This window comes from Vombatus ursinus, unplaced genomic scaffold (assembly GCF_900497805.2).
Source record: "Vombatus ursinus unplaced genomic scaffold, bare-nosed wombat genome assembly UNPS02009770.1, whole genome shotgun sequence".
NCBI lineage: Eukaryota > Metazoa > Chordata > Mammalia > Diprotodontia > Vombatidae > Vombatus > Vombatus ursinus.
The window spans coordinates 3,776,570-3,795,488 of NW_020949548.1; the positions used below are offsets into that span (position 1 = coordinate 3,776,570).

General features: G+C 38.6%; 1 pseudogene; it reads left to right on the forward strand.

Annotated features, from left to right (window-relative positions):
* Positions 1-17,351: 17,351 nt before the first annotated feature.
* On the forward strand, positions 17,352-18,709 carry LOC114036141 (annotated as a pseudogene).
* Positions 18,710-18,919: the final 210 nt, after the last annotated feature.

The window sequence follows — 18,919 nt, forward strand, 5'->3', positions numbered from 1 at the left end:
AACTGGAGTTAGAAGAATAGCTTCAGTGCCTAAACTTCACAAGTATGGGAAATGTACACGTGGTCCAATGCCATGTTTTCAACAACGTGGTGAGCTTTTGCTGAGGAAACATGTTCTAATACAGAATGGCAACTTCTCTGGAGTTTTAGAGAGCTGCCTGGGACAAAAAGACATCAAATGACTTCCTGAAGATCACATAGCTGGAATTTAACAAAGGCAGTACTTGAACTGAGGTCTTCATGACTTCAGTACCAGTCTTCCCTCCACTCCCCAACTCACTCTCTTTTTCTCTCTCTCTCTTTGTATATGTGTATGTGTGTATATATATACACACATATGAATACACACATATATGTCTATGTACACATATGTATGTATCTGTGCATATACACATATGTAATCATACATATAATTGTGTATGCATATACCATACAAGATTTTATTTGGAAGAAATTATCCAGAAATTAGACAAGTCATAGATGTCAGATTTAATGAAAGTATTTCTCACAGAGTGAAATATGAATTTGATAACTAATAATAAGAGAATGATAGATTTTTAGATCTCAATTCTCTCAGATACACTATATAAATATAAATCTCAGTTGACTAAGATAAAACTCTTAGAAGTTTCACTTTTAAACTCCTCAAGAAAGACTAATGTTCATTAAATCAAACTGACATATTCAATTCAGAAAGTAGATTCAGAAACACTCAATTGAAAATGGAAAATAGAGATACTGACTGCTTCTCTGGCTTTTAAATCAAAATAAGCTAAATTAGCTTTTTCGAGTACAACATTACAAGCAGCTTTTAGCAATGAAAGAATTTCTCATTATAAGTATGAAAAACTTGATGAAAAATGGGAATCTTTAAATGCTTTAAAACAGAAACTCAGAGAATAGATACAATCTATTGGTAATGGTCTCTAACAGAGAAATTCTCCCTATTAGAGCCCTGAAATCATTTCCATTTCATAAATGTGGTTCAGCAAGGAATGTTCCATTCATATGAGAACGTTTGGGGAGAAAGGTATACTTTCTTAAATAAAATGTAAATTTTAAGTGGTTGAGGCATTACAATATTATACAGAATTATAAAATAAGTCATAGACAAGGTTTGTCCATGATTTTGTCTAATAAATCAATTCTTAAGAAGGTAGATTTACAGCTTGAAGGGAACTTTGAGATTGTCAAGCCAAATCCCCTCCTTTTATAGAAAAGTCACATAAGGCTCAGAAGGTTGTCCAATGTTATACAAGTAATGAGGAGCAGAGTCAGAATTTGAATCCAGGTCTTATCCTTCCAAAATTAGTATTTTCCCTCAGTTTCAGCCTTATTCAAATCAATTTAGTATGCATTTATTAAGTGCCCATGATTACAAGCAGTGTACTAGGCTTTGAAATGGAGGGATAGATGTGTCAAGAAGTCTGCTCTTAAGGAGCTTACAGTTCAATAGTAGAAGGTGGGGTGGAGGAGGGGAGATAAAATACATAAAACCATATTAAACAGAAATATTATAAAAGAGCAGAATAGAAGTCCAGAGGAAATGCTTAAAAAATATGAACAGGAAGAGCTTAGTTCCCTTAGGTTGTTCAGAGAAGGTTTCATAGATGAGGTGGAATCTGGGTTGGGTTTTGACAGAAAAACTATGGAAGATGGAGATGAGATGTGAGATAATGCCAGTCACAGGGAATGGCATGAGCAAGAGCATAGAGGTGGGAGAGAAAAGACTGAAAATTAGGGGTGTCAAGAAACCAGTTTTCCTGGAAAATATAGGAAATACAGTAGAATGAGATGTTTGAAGCCAGACTTCTCAAGACATTGAATGAAAGATCAGGCGTTTATATTTTAACAAGCAGTCAGTCATGATCACAGTAGCACTAGGAAATGGAAGAAGAAAGCTGGTGGAGAGCAGAATATCTTCTGCTGTGAAGGATCAACGTCTGTCTTCAACTTCAACCTTTTCCTGGATAATATCTAGCCTTTGGAGTGAAGAGGACTTGTGATTCTGAGTCTCTCCTATCACACTGCACCTGTGTCCAGCCTGGATTTCAAGCTCTTTTGGGAAGGGGAGCGATACCTTCCACTCAATGATGAACATTCTCACACAAAGTCATTCCAGTGACACTCAACTCCTGAAGATAATAATCCAAACCACATTCCACACCTCTCACCACCTGATTCCTCAGTCCAATCCCCCCATTCCTCCCAACCAAAGTTTCAACCACTGTGCTCTCTGGAATGTCTGATCCATAGGCAACAAAATTTCTTTCATCTTAAATCTTTTTCTCTCTCACTCCTTTCATCTACTTGTTGTTCAGTCATTTTCAGTCACTTCTGCCTGTTTGTGACCACATTTGAACTCAAGAAGATGCGTCTTCCTGATTCTAGGGCTGACCTTCTATTAACTGTGCCGCCTAGCTATGCCTCCTCCCTCAAAATGGGGAAACTGACAGACAGGTTAAGTGACTTGCTCAGGGTCACACAGCTAATAAGTGTCTGAGGTTGGATTTGAATTCAGGTCTTCCTGACTCTAGGCACAGCATTCTACCCACTGTGCCACCTAGCTGTACATCTACTAGCTCTTGCTTAAACTTGGCTTCCCCACTTATCCCCATGACAGCCTCCTCACTGGCTTCCAGTAAGCACCTTAGTTCATTCTCTTCTATCTCCTTACTACTTCACTTGGTGGTATCATCAGCTCCATGAAGTTAATCCCCATTTCTATGCTGATATCTCTAAAATCTACCCTTCCTACCTGAAACTCTCTGCTCAACACAAATTTTGTATCTCCCACTGTCTCTCAGAAGTCTTGAACTTCTGACCTCTTAAACTCAACATATCCAAAACAGAACTGATTATCTTTCACCCTACACTCTGCCTGCCTCCTACTTTCCCTATTCACGTAGAGGACATCACTATGCTCTCAGTCCTTCAGGCTCAAAACTTAGGTGTCATCACCTAATCACCATCATCACTCCTCGCCCTCTCTCTCCCCACCCCATATCCAAGCTGTTGCCAAGGCCCATCAATTTCACTTCTGTTCATCTATCAATATGCTCCCTTCTATACTCTGACATGGCCACCACTCTGGCCAGATCCTCAGTCCCCCACATCTGGACTACTGCAATAGCTCCTATTGGGTCTGCCTTCCTCAGGTCTCTTCCCACTCCAATTCATCCTCCATTCAACCACTAAAGAGATTTTCTTAAAGGTCACATACCGTCATATTACTCTTTCCACTCAAAATCTAGTGGCTTCTTGTCTCCAGAAGAAAATACAAACTTCTCTTTTTGGCTTTCAACACCCTTCACAACCTAATCCCTTCCTACTTTCCAGTCTTCTTATACTTTACTCTCTCATACCTACTCTTCAATCCAATGACACTGGACTCCTGGACATTCCATGGATAACACACTCTACTACATCTCACTACAGACATTTTTTTCTGGCTACTCTCCATGTCTGGAGTGCTTGCCCTTCTCCTCTGTGCCTGTCAACCCCACTAGCTTCCTTCAAATCCCAACTCATTCACCAATGCCTTTTAATCCTAATAGCCTTTGCCCTGTTAATGACTTCCTTTTTTAAGGCAATTGGGGTTAAGTGACTTGCCAAGGGTCACACAGCTAGTAAGTGTCACTTGTCTAGTCTGAGGCTGAATTTGAACTCAGGTCCTCCTGACTTCAGGGTCAGTGCTCTATTCACTGTAATGATTTCCTTTTTAATCTGTATATAGTTTGCTTTGTATATGTGTAAGCTCCTTGAGAACAAAAGCTATCTTTTGCCTCTTTTTTATCCTCAGTGCTTAGCACACTGCCAGGCACATAGTAGGAATTTAATAAATGTCTATTGATTGATTATTACTTGGTCAATGATGTGAAGGCTGATTAAGAGAAGGGATAGACTAGAGACATAACCATCAACTATAGGATTGTTGCAATAGCTCAGGCCTGAACTAGGTTGAGGAGGAAGCTAGATTCAATGATCTCTAAGAGGGTTGGATGTGAGATTCCTTTTAGGGGATGATAGGCAGCATAGCAGAATAAAAGGAACAGTGGATTTGGAGTAAGAAGACCTGTGTTCAAATCCTACTTTGGTCATTTTCCATCTTTGCCAGCTTCAACTCTTCTTGGTTTTACCATCTTCATGTGAAAAAAGAAACGGTTAGCCTCACTGATCTCTAGGGTCCCTTCCATCTTTAATCCTAGGAGCCTGGGATTTGAAAGAATAACTTGTTGGGTAAGAGGGTTAGGGAGAAAGACGATTCACAGGTGATTTGAAGACCGGGCAATTCTGGCTTAATTCACCATGTTCTCAGCCCTAAATAGGGGATTTTCTAATAACTGATACCTGCACAAATGTTGTCCACCATCTAGTATCCCCAGCAGTTTTGTGTAACTTGAAAACTGTTAGGTTTTTTTAAATATATATTTGTCCCTCTTTATACCAACCCTATAGAATTTAGTTGGGTCCAAAACACCCAACCAAAAAAAGTTATTTTTAGGAAAATAGCAAACAAGACTACTAGGCTGTATTCCTTGGGAATTTTAAAGAATATAAAAATAACCTTGTCAAGAGGGCCAGATTTGCAGGAAAAGGGCCAAATTCTAAAGTTTCCCACTTATTGTTTATGTGTATTTCTGTGAGTCACTTAAACCATGTGGACTACATTCATCTCATTAGTAAAATGAGGAAACTAGATTCAATGATCCTGAAGATCCCTTCCAATGCTCAATCTTTGGTCATGATTTTCTGGATCTGTGACAGCTTCCATAGTGTGACTCCTATTTTATCCCAAATTTCATAGCATTCCTTTTTCTATTCATTTGCATTCAGAGATCAAGCCTATTTTCATAGAGTCAAGATATCATCATTATTCACATCTCAATTCACGATTCGTTATTCATTATTTATATATCCCTCACTCTCAAAGAAGGGAACATTCTTTCACGTGGCACTGAGGATGAGAATGGAATACTGAAAATGCTATAGCTTGGCTAATTCTCTGGTGGTGCTCTAAACCAAGTCACCAGCTTGAGCAACTGTGCATATATGAGCAAAACTTCCAGTACTCCTCAACCCTGAGCTTCTAGAACAGTCACTGCACACAAATAAGAGACTCCTGGTCACCCTCAGCCTTCTCAATGTCTTTATCTCCCTACTTGCTCCCATTCAGAGATTGATATCAAGGGGCCAAGCCTTTATGGTAATTCATAATTCATGTGCTTGGTTTTCTTTTTCCCCCGTCTTGCTGGTTCCTAATCTCTTCTCCGTATTCAGAATGGCCTCAAATGGGACTACTCCCATAAAAATAAAAAAATTAAAAAAAAAAGATTAAATGGAATTTCAGATCAATGAAAATTAAAATAACACCCTAAGTTTTATAGTCCCAAGTGGTGAGCCACTGTTCTAGTTAAAATCTACACTATCAATCCTTCCCACCTTTCATCTTCTTACTGGAGATTTCTGCCTCTGAGGTAGCGTCCTTTCATTTATAAATCCCTCCCTAGAACCTCCACTTGAAGAGGCCACCACAACAGTCATGCTCACTTATAATGCAACTCAGCTTTTGGCTCTCCAAAAACCGTTGCATCTCCTACGCACACTTTTCAACCCCTTTTTGGGTGTTGTCTTCCTCACATTAGAATTTAAGTTCATGAGTGTTGTGCATTTTTGGTTATATTTGTATTTCCAGCTCTTAAAACAGCACAATGTCTAGCACACAGTAAGGGCTTAATTAATGTTTTATCTTATCTTATCATTTACCTAGCCTCCTGCTGTACATTTCATTGTTGCCCCAGAAACAGACTTCAAGCATATCCAAAAGCCAAAATGGGAGATCTATGATGTGTGTATACATGCACATATATTACATACATATTTATTATACATATTGTTTATATACAAGCTTATAATATAAATTTATAACATAAATATTTGTATTACATTATAAGATATTATAGTTATGTAATAAATACATGTTATATTAATTACACTAATATGCAACACAATTATATGGTTTTTGCATATTATAAATACAATAGATCTATCTTTCATATATTTTATATATATATAACATTGATAATATAATATACATTGATATTGTCTATGTAAACATGTATATATGTTTGTTGTGCGTATTTACATACATGCCTATAAATATAGTGTGCCCCAAGAACCTTGTTTCAGTTTTAAGCTTTAATGGATTAAATTATAAAATATATACATAGATGTATGCATGTATATATATCACACTGGTACATGTATGCTTATAAAAGTGTATGTGAACACATGCACATGTGTGTATTTTATAAATATATGCATATGTATATGAAGAGAGCAGGGTGGACCATCTCAGCTCACCATAGGCATCTTCCACTCTCATTCTACTACTGAAATTTCCTTTTAAAAATCTGTTGGGAGAGTTCATGGTTTGATGTCTTCTTGCCATCTTCTGTCAGGGCTGATGATGATCAGACTGCCACAGCAATTATGTGACAAGTACACATAGCCAGTTCAAACTTGAGGCAAATATGAAATAGAGTCCCTGACATAGCCAATAAAGAACACATGACCTAACACTATCAATGATCCTGCTAGATCTAGCTCTCACCCTCGAGGGACCCTCTGGTCACTTCTCTTTACATTATCCTTTAGCCTTTTCCCAGCATCTTCTATCCTCCTTGGGACCTAGAGATATGGAAATGGATGGAAACATAAGCACTTCCCCTGTGAGGCCATGACAACACACACAACATACAGATAAAGAAATCGAAGCTCAGAGAATAAAGTGGATTATCCGAAGCAACATGCTTGGCAAATGGCAAAGCTGGATCCTATGATTTCTACTCTGCCATTTTTTCCCTCTCACGCTATGCTGCTTTATTCATCTTTGTCTTTTGCACTGCGCATGGTGTTTTGAATTATATACTGTCAAGTTAGAAAAGAACCAATGAGGACATCTATTCCAACCCACACTTGTTTGGAAATTTATTCTATAACATCCCCAACAGATGGTTACCTAGATTTCACATGAAACCCTCCAGTGTTGGGGAACTACTGCTTATTAAGGATTTCTATGCCTTTGCTTGAAAGTCTTAATTGCTATTACATTTCCCTATAATGAGTCAAAATGTACTTCCCTTAATGATCACCAGTAGATCATAGTTTTGCCTTCTGGTCCCAAGGAAAATAAGTCTAATCTCTTTTCCATATTACTAATCTTCATTTATTGGAAAACTACAATTATATTCTCCTATAAGAATTCTCTTCTCTAAACTAAATATCTCCAATATATTTGACATCCCACCCAGCCTTTTCTGCTTCTTCGGGCTACATTCTAGCTTTAATTCAATTCCTTTAAGGCATCTAGGTGGGTGAGTGCTTAACCTGAAGCCTGAGACATCCAAGTTTGAAATCAACCTCAGACACTTACAAGTTGTGTGACCCCAGACACATCACTTAACCTCTGTCAACCTCAATTTCCTCTTCTGTAAATTGCTAATAAAAATTACACTTACTACCCAGGGTTGTCGTAAGGATCAAATGAGATAATAAATGCAAAATACTTTGCAAATTTTAAAGCATTATGTAAATATTAGATGTTACTTGTAATTAACATTTTTTACAGCACTTACCACATTAGGAAGGCACTGTGCTAATCACTTCACAATTATTATCTCATTTGATCCTCAGAACAACCCTGGGACGTAGGTGGTGTTATTATTCCCATTTTACAGATGAAGGAATGAGGAAAACAGAAGCTAAGTGAGTTATCTCGAGTCACTCATCTAGTAAGTTTCTGAGGTCATATTTGCAGGAACTCCTCACTCTAGACCCAGCACTGACGACAACAAAAATAATAAAATAATATATAAATACTTATTAAGTACCTGCTGCATTCAAGCTAGGGATTGAGAATAAAAAGACAGATAGAAACAGCCCCAAGATGCTCACATTTTACTAGAGGAAATAATAGGTACATGGATAAATAAATGTAAGGTAAATTGAGAGGATTTTCACACACACACACACACACACACACACACACACACACACACAGAGAAATGAGGACAGGAAAAGATCCGCAAAAAACTTCAATAAAGAAATAACATGTATCATGAAACTTGGAGAAAGCTAGGAATCAATAAAGATTCATTAAGCACCTACTATGCACCAAGCACTTAGAACAGTGCCCAGCAGATAGTAGGCACTAAATAAATACTTATTCCCTTGTCTCATACAGGGCAGTGGCAATATAAAACAAACTGAATCAGATTCTATTTTTAAAGAAATTTTATTTGGGGCTGTAGTTTCAGAGCCCCCAGAGAAGGGAGTGTATGCCAAAATTTATGACATTGTGGAGAGACTGATAGCTGTCCCTGAAAGACGCTGGTGAACTCTTGAGGTTAGTTAATTGTTCCCAATAATTTAGCTAAAAATGTCGAAGCACTCAAGTTTCAAGGGAATGGCATAGTCAAATAAAGAATCGAATCAAAGGTGGCCATAAAAAACTGCCAAATATGATTGCGAATTCACAGATATATTTTCATGACTTTTATGGCTGCTCCTGGGACATAGTTGGTGCTCAATAAATATCTGCTGATGAATAAGTGAATCGACAAGTATTTCTTAAGTGCCTACTATATGTCAGGCACAGTGCTAAGTATTTGAAATATAATGACAAAGGCAAACAATGGCTGTTATTAGGTAGCTCACATTCCACCAGGGCAGCAGCAATAAGTCCACACATAGATAAGAGATACAAGATAGCCCTGGAAGAGGCATGAAACCAGAGAAATAATGAGACTAAGAGAGTTAGGTGGTACAGTGAATCTAGAACTGCTCTTGGGGGCAGGAAGATCCAATTTCAAATCCTGCCTTAGACATTATGGGATCCTAAGCAAGCGAAACCCCTCTGAGCCTCTATGTCTCATTCAAAATGAAGGGGGTTGAACTGAGTAGATTCCAAGGTCCTTTTGCTGTTGTTGTTTAATTATTTTTAATTGTGTTCAACTCTTTGTAACACCTTTTTGGGGTTTTCTTGTAGAAGATATTGTAGTGGTTTGCCATTATTTTCTCTAACTCATTTTACAGATGAGGAAACTGAGGCAAACAGGGTTAAGTGACTTGTGGAGCATCACACAGAAGTGTCATCTCCTTCCCTCTAAATCAGGTATTCTTGATCTGGAGTTCTTGAACTTTAGGTGATGGGGGACTATGGATGAACGGATAGATGAATAGATAGATGTATAAACAGGATACTAGATTTTAATATAATTATTGTGTTGGTATTTTTAATACTTTGTTGAATTTTAAAAATCCTTCTTGTATAATAGATTTTATGCATTTAAAAACTTGTTTTTCTTTAGTAGTCCATAGGCTTCACTAGACTGCCAATGGAGTCCAGGTCACACACAAAAATTGCTAAAGACCTTTGTTCCAAACTCTCCCAATGCTTTGTAACTCTCCTATGCACTAACCATGTTCTAATTTGAGAGGCAGGTTGGTGTCCTGTAAAGAACACTGACTTGGGGGAAAGAAAAGCTTAGTTTCAGCTCCTGCCTCTAAAACACATATAACTTAGGTTAACTGTGTCTCAGTTCTCTCATCTGTAAAACAGAAATAGTGATGGTAGTCAATCAACAAACATTTATTGAATGCCTACTATGTGTCAGGCACTAGGCTAGACACCTAGCTCACAGGTTCATTGGAAAGAGCAAAAGAGATAACAGATATAAAGCATTTTGTCAGCTTTAAAAAGCACTATATGTTTGAGTTCATATTACAGTTCAGATGACCAAGAAAATAAAGGAATACACACTGTGAAAAAATGGATATAGGAAATGATAGCAAATATAGCAAATTAGTCAGCATAGTGTAGTGAAAAGATAGCTTGCCTCAAGGTCTGGAAAATCTGAATTTGAATCTTGCATCTGATATATACTAGCTACGTGAGGCTAGGAAGGTTATTTAAACTGTCAATGCTTTAGAACTATTCTCTGTGTCTCTGAGTTACAACGAACTTTCAAAACTGTATTGGTAGATGGAATTTGCTAATCGAGAAGTTCTTCAAACTAATTAAAGTACAGGCCTTGTTCCTACCTCTAGTGATAATTACTCAACCATCAGGTATACTCTTCTCCAAATGCCCTATAAACAGGCTCCAACAAATTTTGAGGACTTTTTTTTAATTTCTCTTTTTCCTCCAATATCATAGCCTCCATTCTTATCATTTCTGATTAAGGTTGAAAAAAGCATCATTGCATACATGCCGTTCTGGGGACTGTAATCTTCAAAAAAAACTGCTTCTAAGAAAATTGTCCTAAGGCTGCATGCTGTAATTCTTTATCAAATTGGTCTAGATAGAGTTTTTAAAACTATAGCATTAAGTCATCATATCCCTTTTCATGGCTTTGTACTTGGAATGACATTTATAGCCTTAGTTTCCCTCAAGGAGCGTCTCTTGCTTGTTAAACCTTCATTTTAAAGCAATTTTAGCCTTCTCTTTAGAGGATTATGGTGATTAAAAACCCTCATTTTGACACAACCCTCAATCACCTAGTTGCAAAGTTCATTAGCCTAAAGATTCTGAACCAAATCTTCAAAAATAAAGCTGTGAATAGACCTGTAGTGTCTTTTGATAAAGTTTTTATTTGCATTTGAAGTTTCACTACATGTACAATTTATTTAAAGAATGAGCAGCCAGTTGTAAAGGCTAAATTGAAATGTAATAGTCCTATAAATGTTGCAGGGAGTAGGAATGACATATTAGTACACCTGGCTAAGAGGAGTTTGTCTGTTAACGAGCACTCACTAAGTACTTACCAAGTACAAGGCATCAAGTCAAACACTAGGGATATATAGAAAACAAAAAATAAATACATAAAAATAAAAACAAAAACAAATAAAATTAAATAAAACCCAAACCAAAAACATCTCTGCTCTCAAAGAGCTCATGTGAGAACATGTAAATGACTGCACATGCAATATATGTGCATGCATGTGTATATAGACATATATACTTATATACACGCATATACACATATACATGCTATATGTGTATATAGTATATATATATACGAATACATATGTATATATGTACATATACACAAATGCATACTATATAAGCATATACCCCTGTATATATGTACTTATATATATGCATGCATGTGTGTATATTTGTTCATGCACAGGTATATATGTGTGTGTGCACGTCTGTATCTATGCACAGTGTGTATATGCATGTGTTATGTGTGCACATGTGTATGTACATATATACACATACACATGTGTATGCACGTGTGTGAGGTGTGTGCATGAGTATTTGCATACATGTGTATATGCATGTATATATGTGTGTATATATGTGCAAACTATGTATGTGTATATGTAAACTATATCTATATGAAAAAGAATACCAATGCACTTCTTTGAGATTTTGACCCAGGATCTCATCAGTACCTGCTTTTCTCCTTTCCTCTGCCTTTCTTGAATCAACTGTCTTTATTCTGTAGGATGAATTGATCTGACTGCATTCAAATCTGTGTTTTGGGGGAGAGTGCCTTCAGAGATCATCATCAGAGCAACAATGTTGTTCAGGCAGTCACGTCCAACTCTTCATGACCCAGTGGACCATAGTACACCAATACTGTCCATGAGGTTTTCTTGACAAGATACTGGAATGGTCTGCCATTTCCTTCTCTAGTGGTGTAAAGCAGAGGTTAAGTGACTTGCCTTGAGTCACAAAGGCCGGACTGACTTCCTGACTCCAGGCACAGCACTCTACCCACTGAGCCATCTAGATGCCTCCATAACGATGGCACCTAAAATCAATGTAGCTTTTTGTGGTATGTGAACTGCTTTATACATATTATCTCATTTTGTCCCCTGAGCAATCTGGTGAGATGCTGGTATTATCTTCATTTTTTAGATAAGAAAAGTGAGACACATAGAGATCAAGTAACTTGTCCAAGGTTCTCAAGGAAGAGTGAGAGATGCCAGATTTGAATCCTAGTTCTTTTGACTCAAAAATTAGATCGGTTTTTACCACATCACAGCTGATATTTCAGTTCCCTGTCTTCTCTGAATTTGGACAAGGACCTACAAAAATAAGCAAAAAATAGAATTTTACTGAGAAAGAAATGGTTCCTATACTGGAAATTATGGTAAACTTTAGAGAAATGGATCACATCATCTTAGATTGTGTGACAGAGGAGGAGAAATCCAGAAAAAATAGTACTTTTAACTTAGGGCACCAGGGAGCTGGATTCAGAGCAATGTTTTAATTAAGATGCTCAGGAACAGTTTGTTGGGCAAGATTTTAGTATGAATACTTAAAGTGAGTGGCCATGGTCCTCGAATGAATACAGGTGGTGGCACTGTTAAGTCGCTGTCAAGGTCAGCAGCTTTAGTTGTCGATCATAGACCTAAATAAGACAGTATTATCCCAAGAAGAAACTCAAAACCAAGAATAAATGTGGAGGGACTTGTAGGATTTGGGGATTTGGTTTAAAGAAACCTTTGGTATGATGTGGCCAAGAGACTTAAGAGTTAAACATCAAACATACTCAACTTGTTAAACACTTTAGAGAGAGCTTTATTTTAGTTTTATCAAATGTTCTCTTCATTCTGCCCCTTCCCCAATTCTCATCAGCTTCCTTACTCATTAAATGTTTCCTAAATAACAAAATACCATGAAGCAGGAATGCTTATTGCTCAGCTCAGAACCATGATTTATTTTAAGGTTTTAGGAAAAGCCACAGTTATGACCTGTGCCATTCATATTTTGTCACACTTTGGGGGTGGGGAAATCTACAGAAAAATGCATTGTCACAATCACAGAACCTCAGGCACCACACAGGCCATCACTTTCATACTAAACCTAAATGAGAATCTCCCCTACACCCAGAAATGTAACCCACCAGTAAATCTGTCCAACCAGCTCTTTCAGCTTTTGTTTGAAGATCTCAAGAGGGGAAATGTACACTCCAGGAGATAGCCTTCTCCACTTCTGGAGAGCTCTCATTGTTCAGTTTTTCCTCACTTTAAGCGTAAAAGCATTTGTTGGTATCTTTAACTCATTGCTCTTGGCTCTACCCAAAGAGAAGAAGAATAAGTCCATTTTCTCTTCTATGTGATACCCCTTCAAATACTTGTGGAAATTTCAAGGTTATGGCTTGTCCTATCTGATATAACTACACATATAAATGGCTTTATCAGTGAAATAATGTTCCCTCATTTCTTCCTCTTAAATTCTATTTAATAATAAGATTGTCTAGACTTTAAACCAAATTTTACTTTCTGTTCTACCATATAGAGTGAAAGTCTAAGAAAATAAGAGCAACTCCATTAATTCAGAGCATGAGGAGAAAATGCATTCCCCTTCAACAACCTTTCTCCAGGCAAAAAAAGTTTTCTCTGAGACCAGCTGGACTCTTCCTGGCTTTCTTTCTCATTTTTTTTCTTTTAAAAATAAAGGTAAGGATCATGTAGGACATGATTCTCCCCAAGACAAAGGGGATGCTGTGCCCACCAAGATGTATATGTTTGATTGTCTTTATTCTCCCTCATGCTTGCAGCTCTCAGCACCAATAGCAAGAGGTCTGAGACTTGCCTCTTTTCCCATCAAACTCTGAATCCATATTCCACTTATGACCTCCTGCTACCACTTCCTTAGTTAGTTAACCTTCTATGGTATTAGAATGATAATAAGTTTCTGAAAGTACATATCAGGAGCTTTAGCATCTCACATGATTCAGCTGACGTGTAGTAACAGAAGTTGCTGTATGGTGAGAGGTCATACCTGACCACTTATTCCTTTCTTTCTTACGATATATATAATTGTCATCCCATCTTATCCCTCCTTTTCAGTTCCTCTGTCCACTAGATGCCCTCTGACTGAAGACCTTTACCACCATGTACACATATTAGGACTTAATTTATATGCATATATGCATATTAGGACTTAATTTATATGCATATGTATATGCATGTTAGGACTTAATTTTACTCTAACAAATTTCTATTTTTTGAAGTCAGTTTCTTTAAATTGTCTCCCTACTGTGTTCCAACCTCTCACCTTCCCTTTATTTCTTAAGAGATAATAGCATTTTTCATTATGGCATACACATATATACGTGTGTATATGTATGTATGTATGCATATATATGCATATATATGCATACATACATATGTACACACACATATATAAGCACACACACAAACACACAACAGTCATTCCCCCAATAGATCCATGATCAAAGAATATGAACAAACAATTCTCAAAAGAACTGCAAAATATTCACAACTACATGATAAAAAGCTTCAAATTACTAATAAGAGAAATACAAATAAAAACAATCCTGATATTTCACCCCCACCCAGGAAATTGGCAATAGTCAGTGTTGGGGTATTATAGAGAGATAGCAACATTGCATTGTTGTTGAAGATGTGAAATGGTACAAACGTTTTGGAAAGCAATTTGGAATTATTCAAATAATGTGACTATAATGTCTAGGCTTTTTGGACTAGAGATTCTATTATTGAACTTATACCCCAAGGAAGCCACTGATAAGAAAAAAAGCTCCCATACATGCCAAAATATTTATGACAGCACTGTTTTTGTGATAGCTAAGAATTGGAAACATAGTAGCTACCCGCCAATTGGGGAATGGCTAAATTGTGGGACATGAATGCAATGGATTATTTCATTCCAATGTTGTAAGAAATGTTGTGTGTGATGAATACAGAAAAGTGTGAAAAGATTTATATGAACTGATGAAGATAAATGGAGCCAAGAAAACATCTAAAGTAACTACAACAATGCAAATGTAAAGAGCAATACACAAAAAAAAAATCTAAAGTCAAAGTAATAAAATCATAAAAAACAAACAAGACTCAAATGAAAAGACATGAGAAGACTCATCCAACCTACCCCTTCATAAAAAAATTGGAGGCTACAGGTGTTACATACTGCAAGTGTGGCTGGTCTTTTTCAATGGATCCAATAGTTGTGTTGAAATCTTTTTTCCTATAAAAAATCTTATGTCTTATTTACCATCTCCCAAAGATGACTCTCTGGGATAGATTGTGATGTAAGAAACGGAAAATGTCAATAAAATATCAATGAAGCTTACAATGTGAAAAAAGAGCTCATACACTATTGTGCATTTCCCAATATACTCTAATCTGAATAATTTTTACAATTTCTCTTTATTATTAGCTTACGTAAATTGGTTTACTTACTATTTACCCTTTATAATGGCTTTTTGTGTAATGAATATTTGGTGGGAAGAGGCAACAAGCCAGTTAGTTAGTCTAAGCTTGGGCTACTTTCCTCCTTAAGAGTGAATAGAGGTAAAGTTTGATTTCTCTAGTTATGAGCTAGAAAATTTTATTTTAAAAGTCAACACACACGCATATGTATGTTTGTGTATATATATGCATGCATGTATGTATGTATGTGTACACACACATTTATACATATCCCAATAGAATCAGCAAAAGCATTGATCAGAGGAAAATGTATCTCTCTAAATGCTTACATCAAATAGAGAAAGAACAGACTAATGAATTGGGTATGCAATTTTAAAAAAATGGAAAAAGAACGAATTACAAATCCCCAATTAAACACTAAATTGTAAGTCCTAAAAATGAAAGGTGAGATTAATAAAATTGATAGTAAGAATGGAGAAGTGGCTTTTGTTTTAAATCTCTAAAACTGCTCTGTTACCAATGTTTAAAGAAGGCAGAGAGATAGAATTCTAAACAATATCCCTCTTGCAGGTACATAAAAAAAGTAGTTAACCTCAAACAATGGCCTTTTCCCTGCTCTCTTTAAGGCAGAAATCAAAGCATCTTCTGGAAAGGAGTGGGTCAGATTTCAATATCTATCTAGCTGTGCCACCCAAAAACCTCATGCATATATTTAAACAATCCATGTATATACACTCATTTTATAAATGCCACTTCATTCCCTATTTTCAGCTATCTTGCATACTAACTACAGAGCTATAACTAGGATTTTTTTTCACATGGAATAAAAATAAGTTGAGAAGTCTTAAAGAGTTTTCTGTAAGACAAAAATTAAGTGACATTAATATTGTCACATAGCTAGTACACAGTCAGACGTAGTACTTAAACTCATGTCATTCTGATTCTAAAACTAGCTTTCTATCCACTACTCTCAGCTTGCTAAATTAACCAACTAGTTACATTGATGCCCTTCACTGTGACCAGTTGTGGAAGTACATGTGGTTTGGCCCAGGCTTTGAGCATTCCATTCACACAGGCAGAGCTACAAGGGAACTTAGAGGGATCTAATCCTACCCATTCATTTTACAGATGAGGAAACTGCAGCCCAGAGAGGTTTAATGATTTGGCAATCATCATTTGGCCAAGCCATTAAATGGCAGGGCTGGCATTTGAACACAGGCCCTTTGTCTCTAAATACAGAGCTCTCCCACCCTATCTCCCACATCGTGGGTCTATGGTAATAAGAGAAAAGACTGGAGACTCACATGGTCAAAAATTTTATAGCTGGAAGAAACCTTTGAAATCATCTAGGCCAGAGGTGCCAAATGCAAATAGAAACAGGTCACTAAACAGTACATAAAGATCTTCATGGGCTGCATATGGAATTAGAAAACTACATGTCAGCATTATGTACTACTGGATTTTTACTTCTTTTGTTAAACATTTATCGCTTACATTTCATCTGATTCCATGGCCGTGGGAGTATTGAGGGCTGTAATGCAGCCTATACACAAAAGGTCTGACACCTCATCTAGGCCAATCCTTGATTTTTCAGATGAGGATAAGAGAAGTTTGAGTCAAGTCACACAGACATTGGGGCTTGAATATTCTGACTAAAATAAATGCAGTTATTTTCACTATGCCATACTACAGAAAGTCAGCTTAAGGCAGAAGATCAAGGCAAATTTGGGCCTCTAGTCCTGTTATTCTAACTGCAAAACTCAGATATTCACTGGATGATGTGAAATGGCCTTTCTAGCCATATAATTTAGATTCAGTAGTGAATACATGTTCCCCTCTCCCTTTAAAGATTTTCTTCATGCTTCCCAACTTCTAGCAACCCAACTTTTCATGTTTTGCTCTCCTACTGAAGTCATAATGACACTTCATCACAATGCCAAAAATAAACTACGAAAAGTCATGAATGGTATGCAAATTTGTGTGTGATGGCCCAGGACATCAGGTGGGGGAGGGGGGGGGCATGACACACAAGTGAACTGGATTTAAGTGAGGCAGGGCTGGGCAGGTCACCAGCCTCACTTTCTCCTCCGCAGCCATCTGGGCCCATCGGCCACATAGAGAGCAGGATGGCTGGCGATGGCTCCGGATGCTGTGGGAGCCCTTAGCCTTTTTAAGCGAGGTCTTTCCCAGGTCTCGGTCTGAAAGAGGCAGCGCCCATTCAGTGACTGGGGTTGTTTAAGAAATGGGCCTTCAAAAGCGCGCCAAGAAGGAGGGGCTTTCCTAGGCCTTCCCCCGCCCCCTGGGCCCTTCCCCAATGCGCGTGAGCGGACTGAGGCTTCAGCCCCACTTCCGACCTGCTAAGCCCGGGGAAACTCTGCAGGTCTCTGCGGCCTCCTCAGTAAAAAGAAGGTGGGGTTAACCACGCCCTGGTGAGGCCTTCTGGTCTCCCGCCCTCGAGGGGAGGGGTTTCCTTTGCGCCGCCTCTTCTAATTGGATGGAGACCGCACCGGCTCAGCCAATGAGCACAGGAACCAGGGGCGGGGTTTCGCGCAGTGGCAGGCTGCTGCTGAGGAAGCCCCAGAAGGTAGTGATGATCCTAGGAGGTGGAGGACTGATTATCACCTCCCACCTGATGCAGTGGGGGATGTGCACCTCTATGCCCAGTGCCTGAAGCCCATGCTTCAGAGGCTGGTGGACCCGGAGCTGAGTCACAGACTGCATCTCCACGGGAATCCTCCCCCGCTCAGCCCTCCCAGATTCCAGCATCCTGGAAGTTGGGGTCCCGGGCCTTAGATTGCGAAATCCCCGGGGAATGGCCGCAGGTTAGGGCACCGAAGCAAGAGCCGGCTAAGCTGTTAGGAATAAACTTGGTAAAGAATAAGAGCTCCTCGGATGCTGCGGTTGATTTAGCAGAAGGAGTCCGAGTGTTAGGGCCTCGGGCAGACTTGATGGTGGGGAATGTTTCCAGCCCCAAAACTGCTGGCCCCAGGAATCTGCAGGGGAAGAATTGCGCCAGCTGCTGATCAGGGTCCTGAAGGAGAGGGACGCCTAGCAGGGTGGACACCAGCCGGCGGTGCTGGTGAAAACTACCCCGAATCCCACAGCCCAGGACAAGAGGGAGATAGCCGGTGTGGTCAAGCAGCTGGGCGTCGACGGGTTGATAATCACCAACACAACTGTCAGTCGTCCTGCCAGTCTTCAGGGTGCATTTAGATCTGAAGTGGGAGGACTGAGTGGGAAGCCCCTTTAAGACCTAGCGACCTGGACCATGAGTGAGATGTACTCACTCACCGAAGGCAAAATTCCCGTAATTGGAGTGGGTGGGATCAGTAGTGGGCAGGATGCGCTGGAGAAGATCTGCTCTGGTGAGTCCTTGGTGCAGATGTATATGGAGTTTACTGCGGTCTGGAAAATCAAGCGGGAGCTAGAGGGCCTTCTGGAAGGGCAAGGTTTCAGCCAACTCACATGCAATTGGAGCAGATCATCGGAGGTGAGCATATTGTTCTTTGTGGAGCATGAAGTCGTGACCTTCGTGGATGGAAGGAATCCACCTTGAAGCTGATCCCGTATCCCAGGAGACTTGACTGGCTGACTTGGCAAGATTATATAGGACAATGACATGGCCCTCGAGTCCTCCTTTGTGGCCTGCTCTGTCTATAAACCTCAATCATGATTCTTTTCACATTCAGGCCCCAAGATCTTTC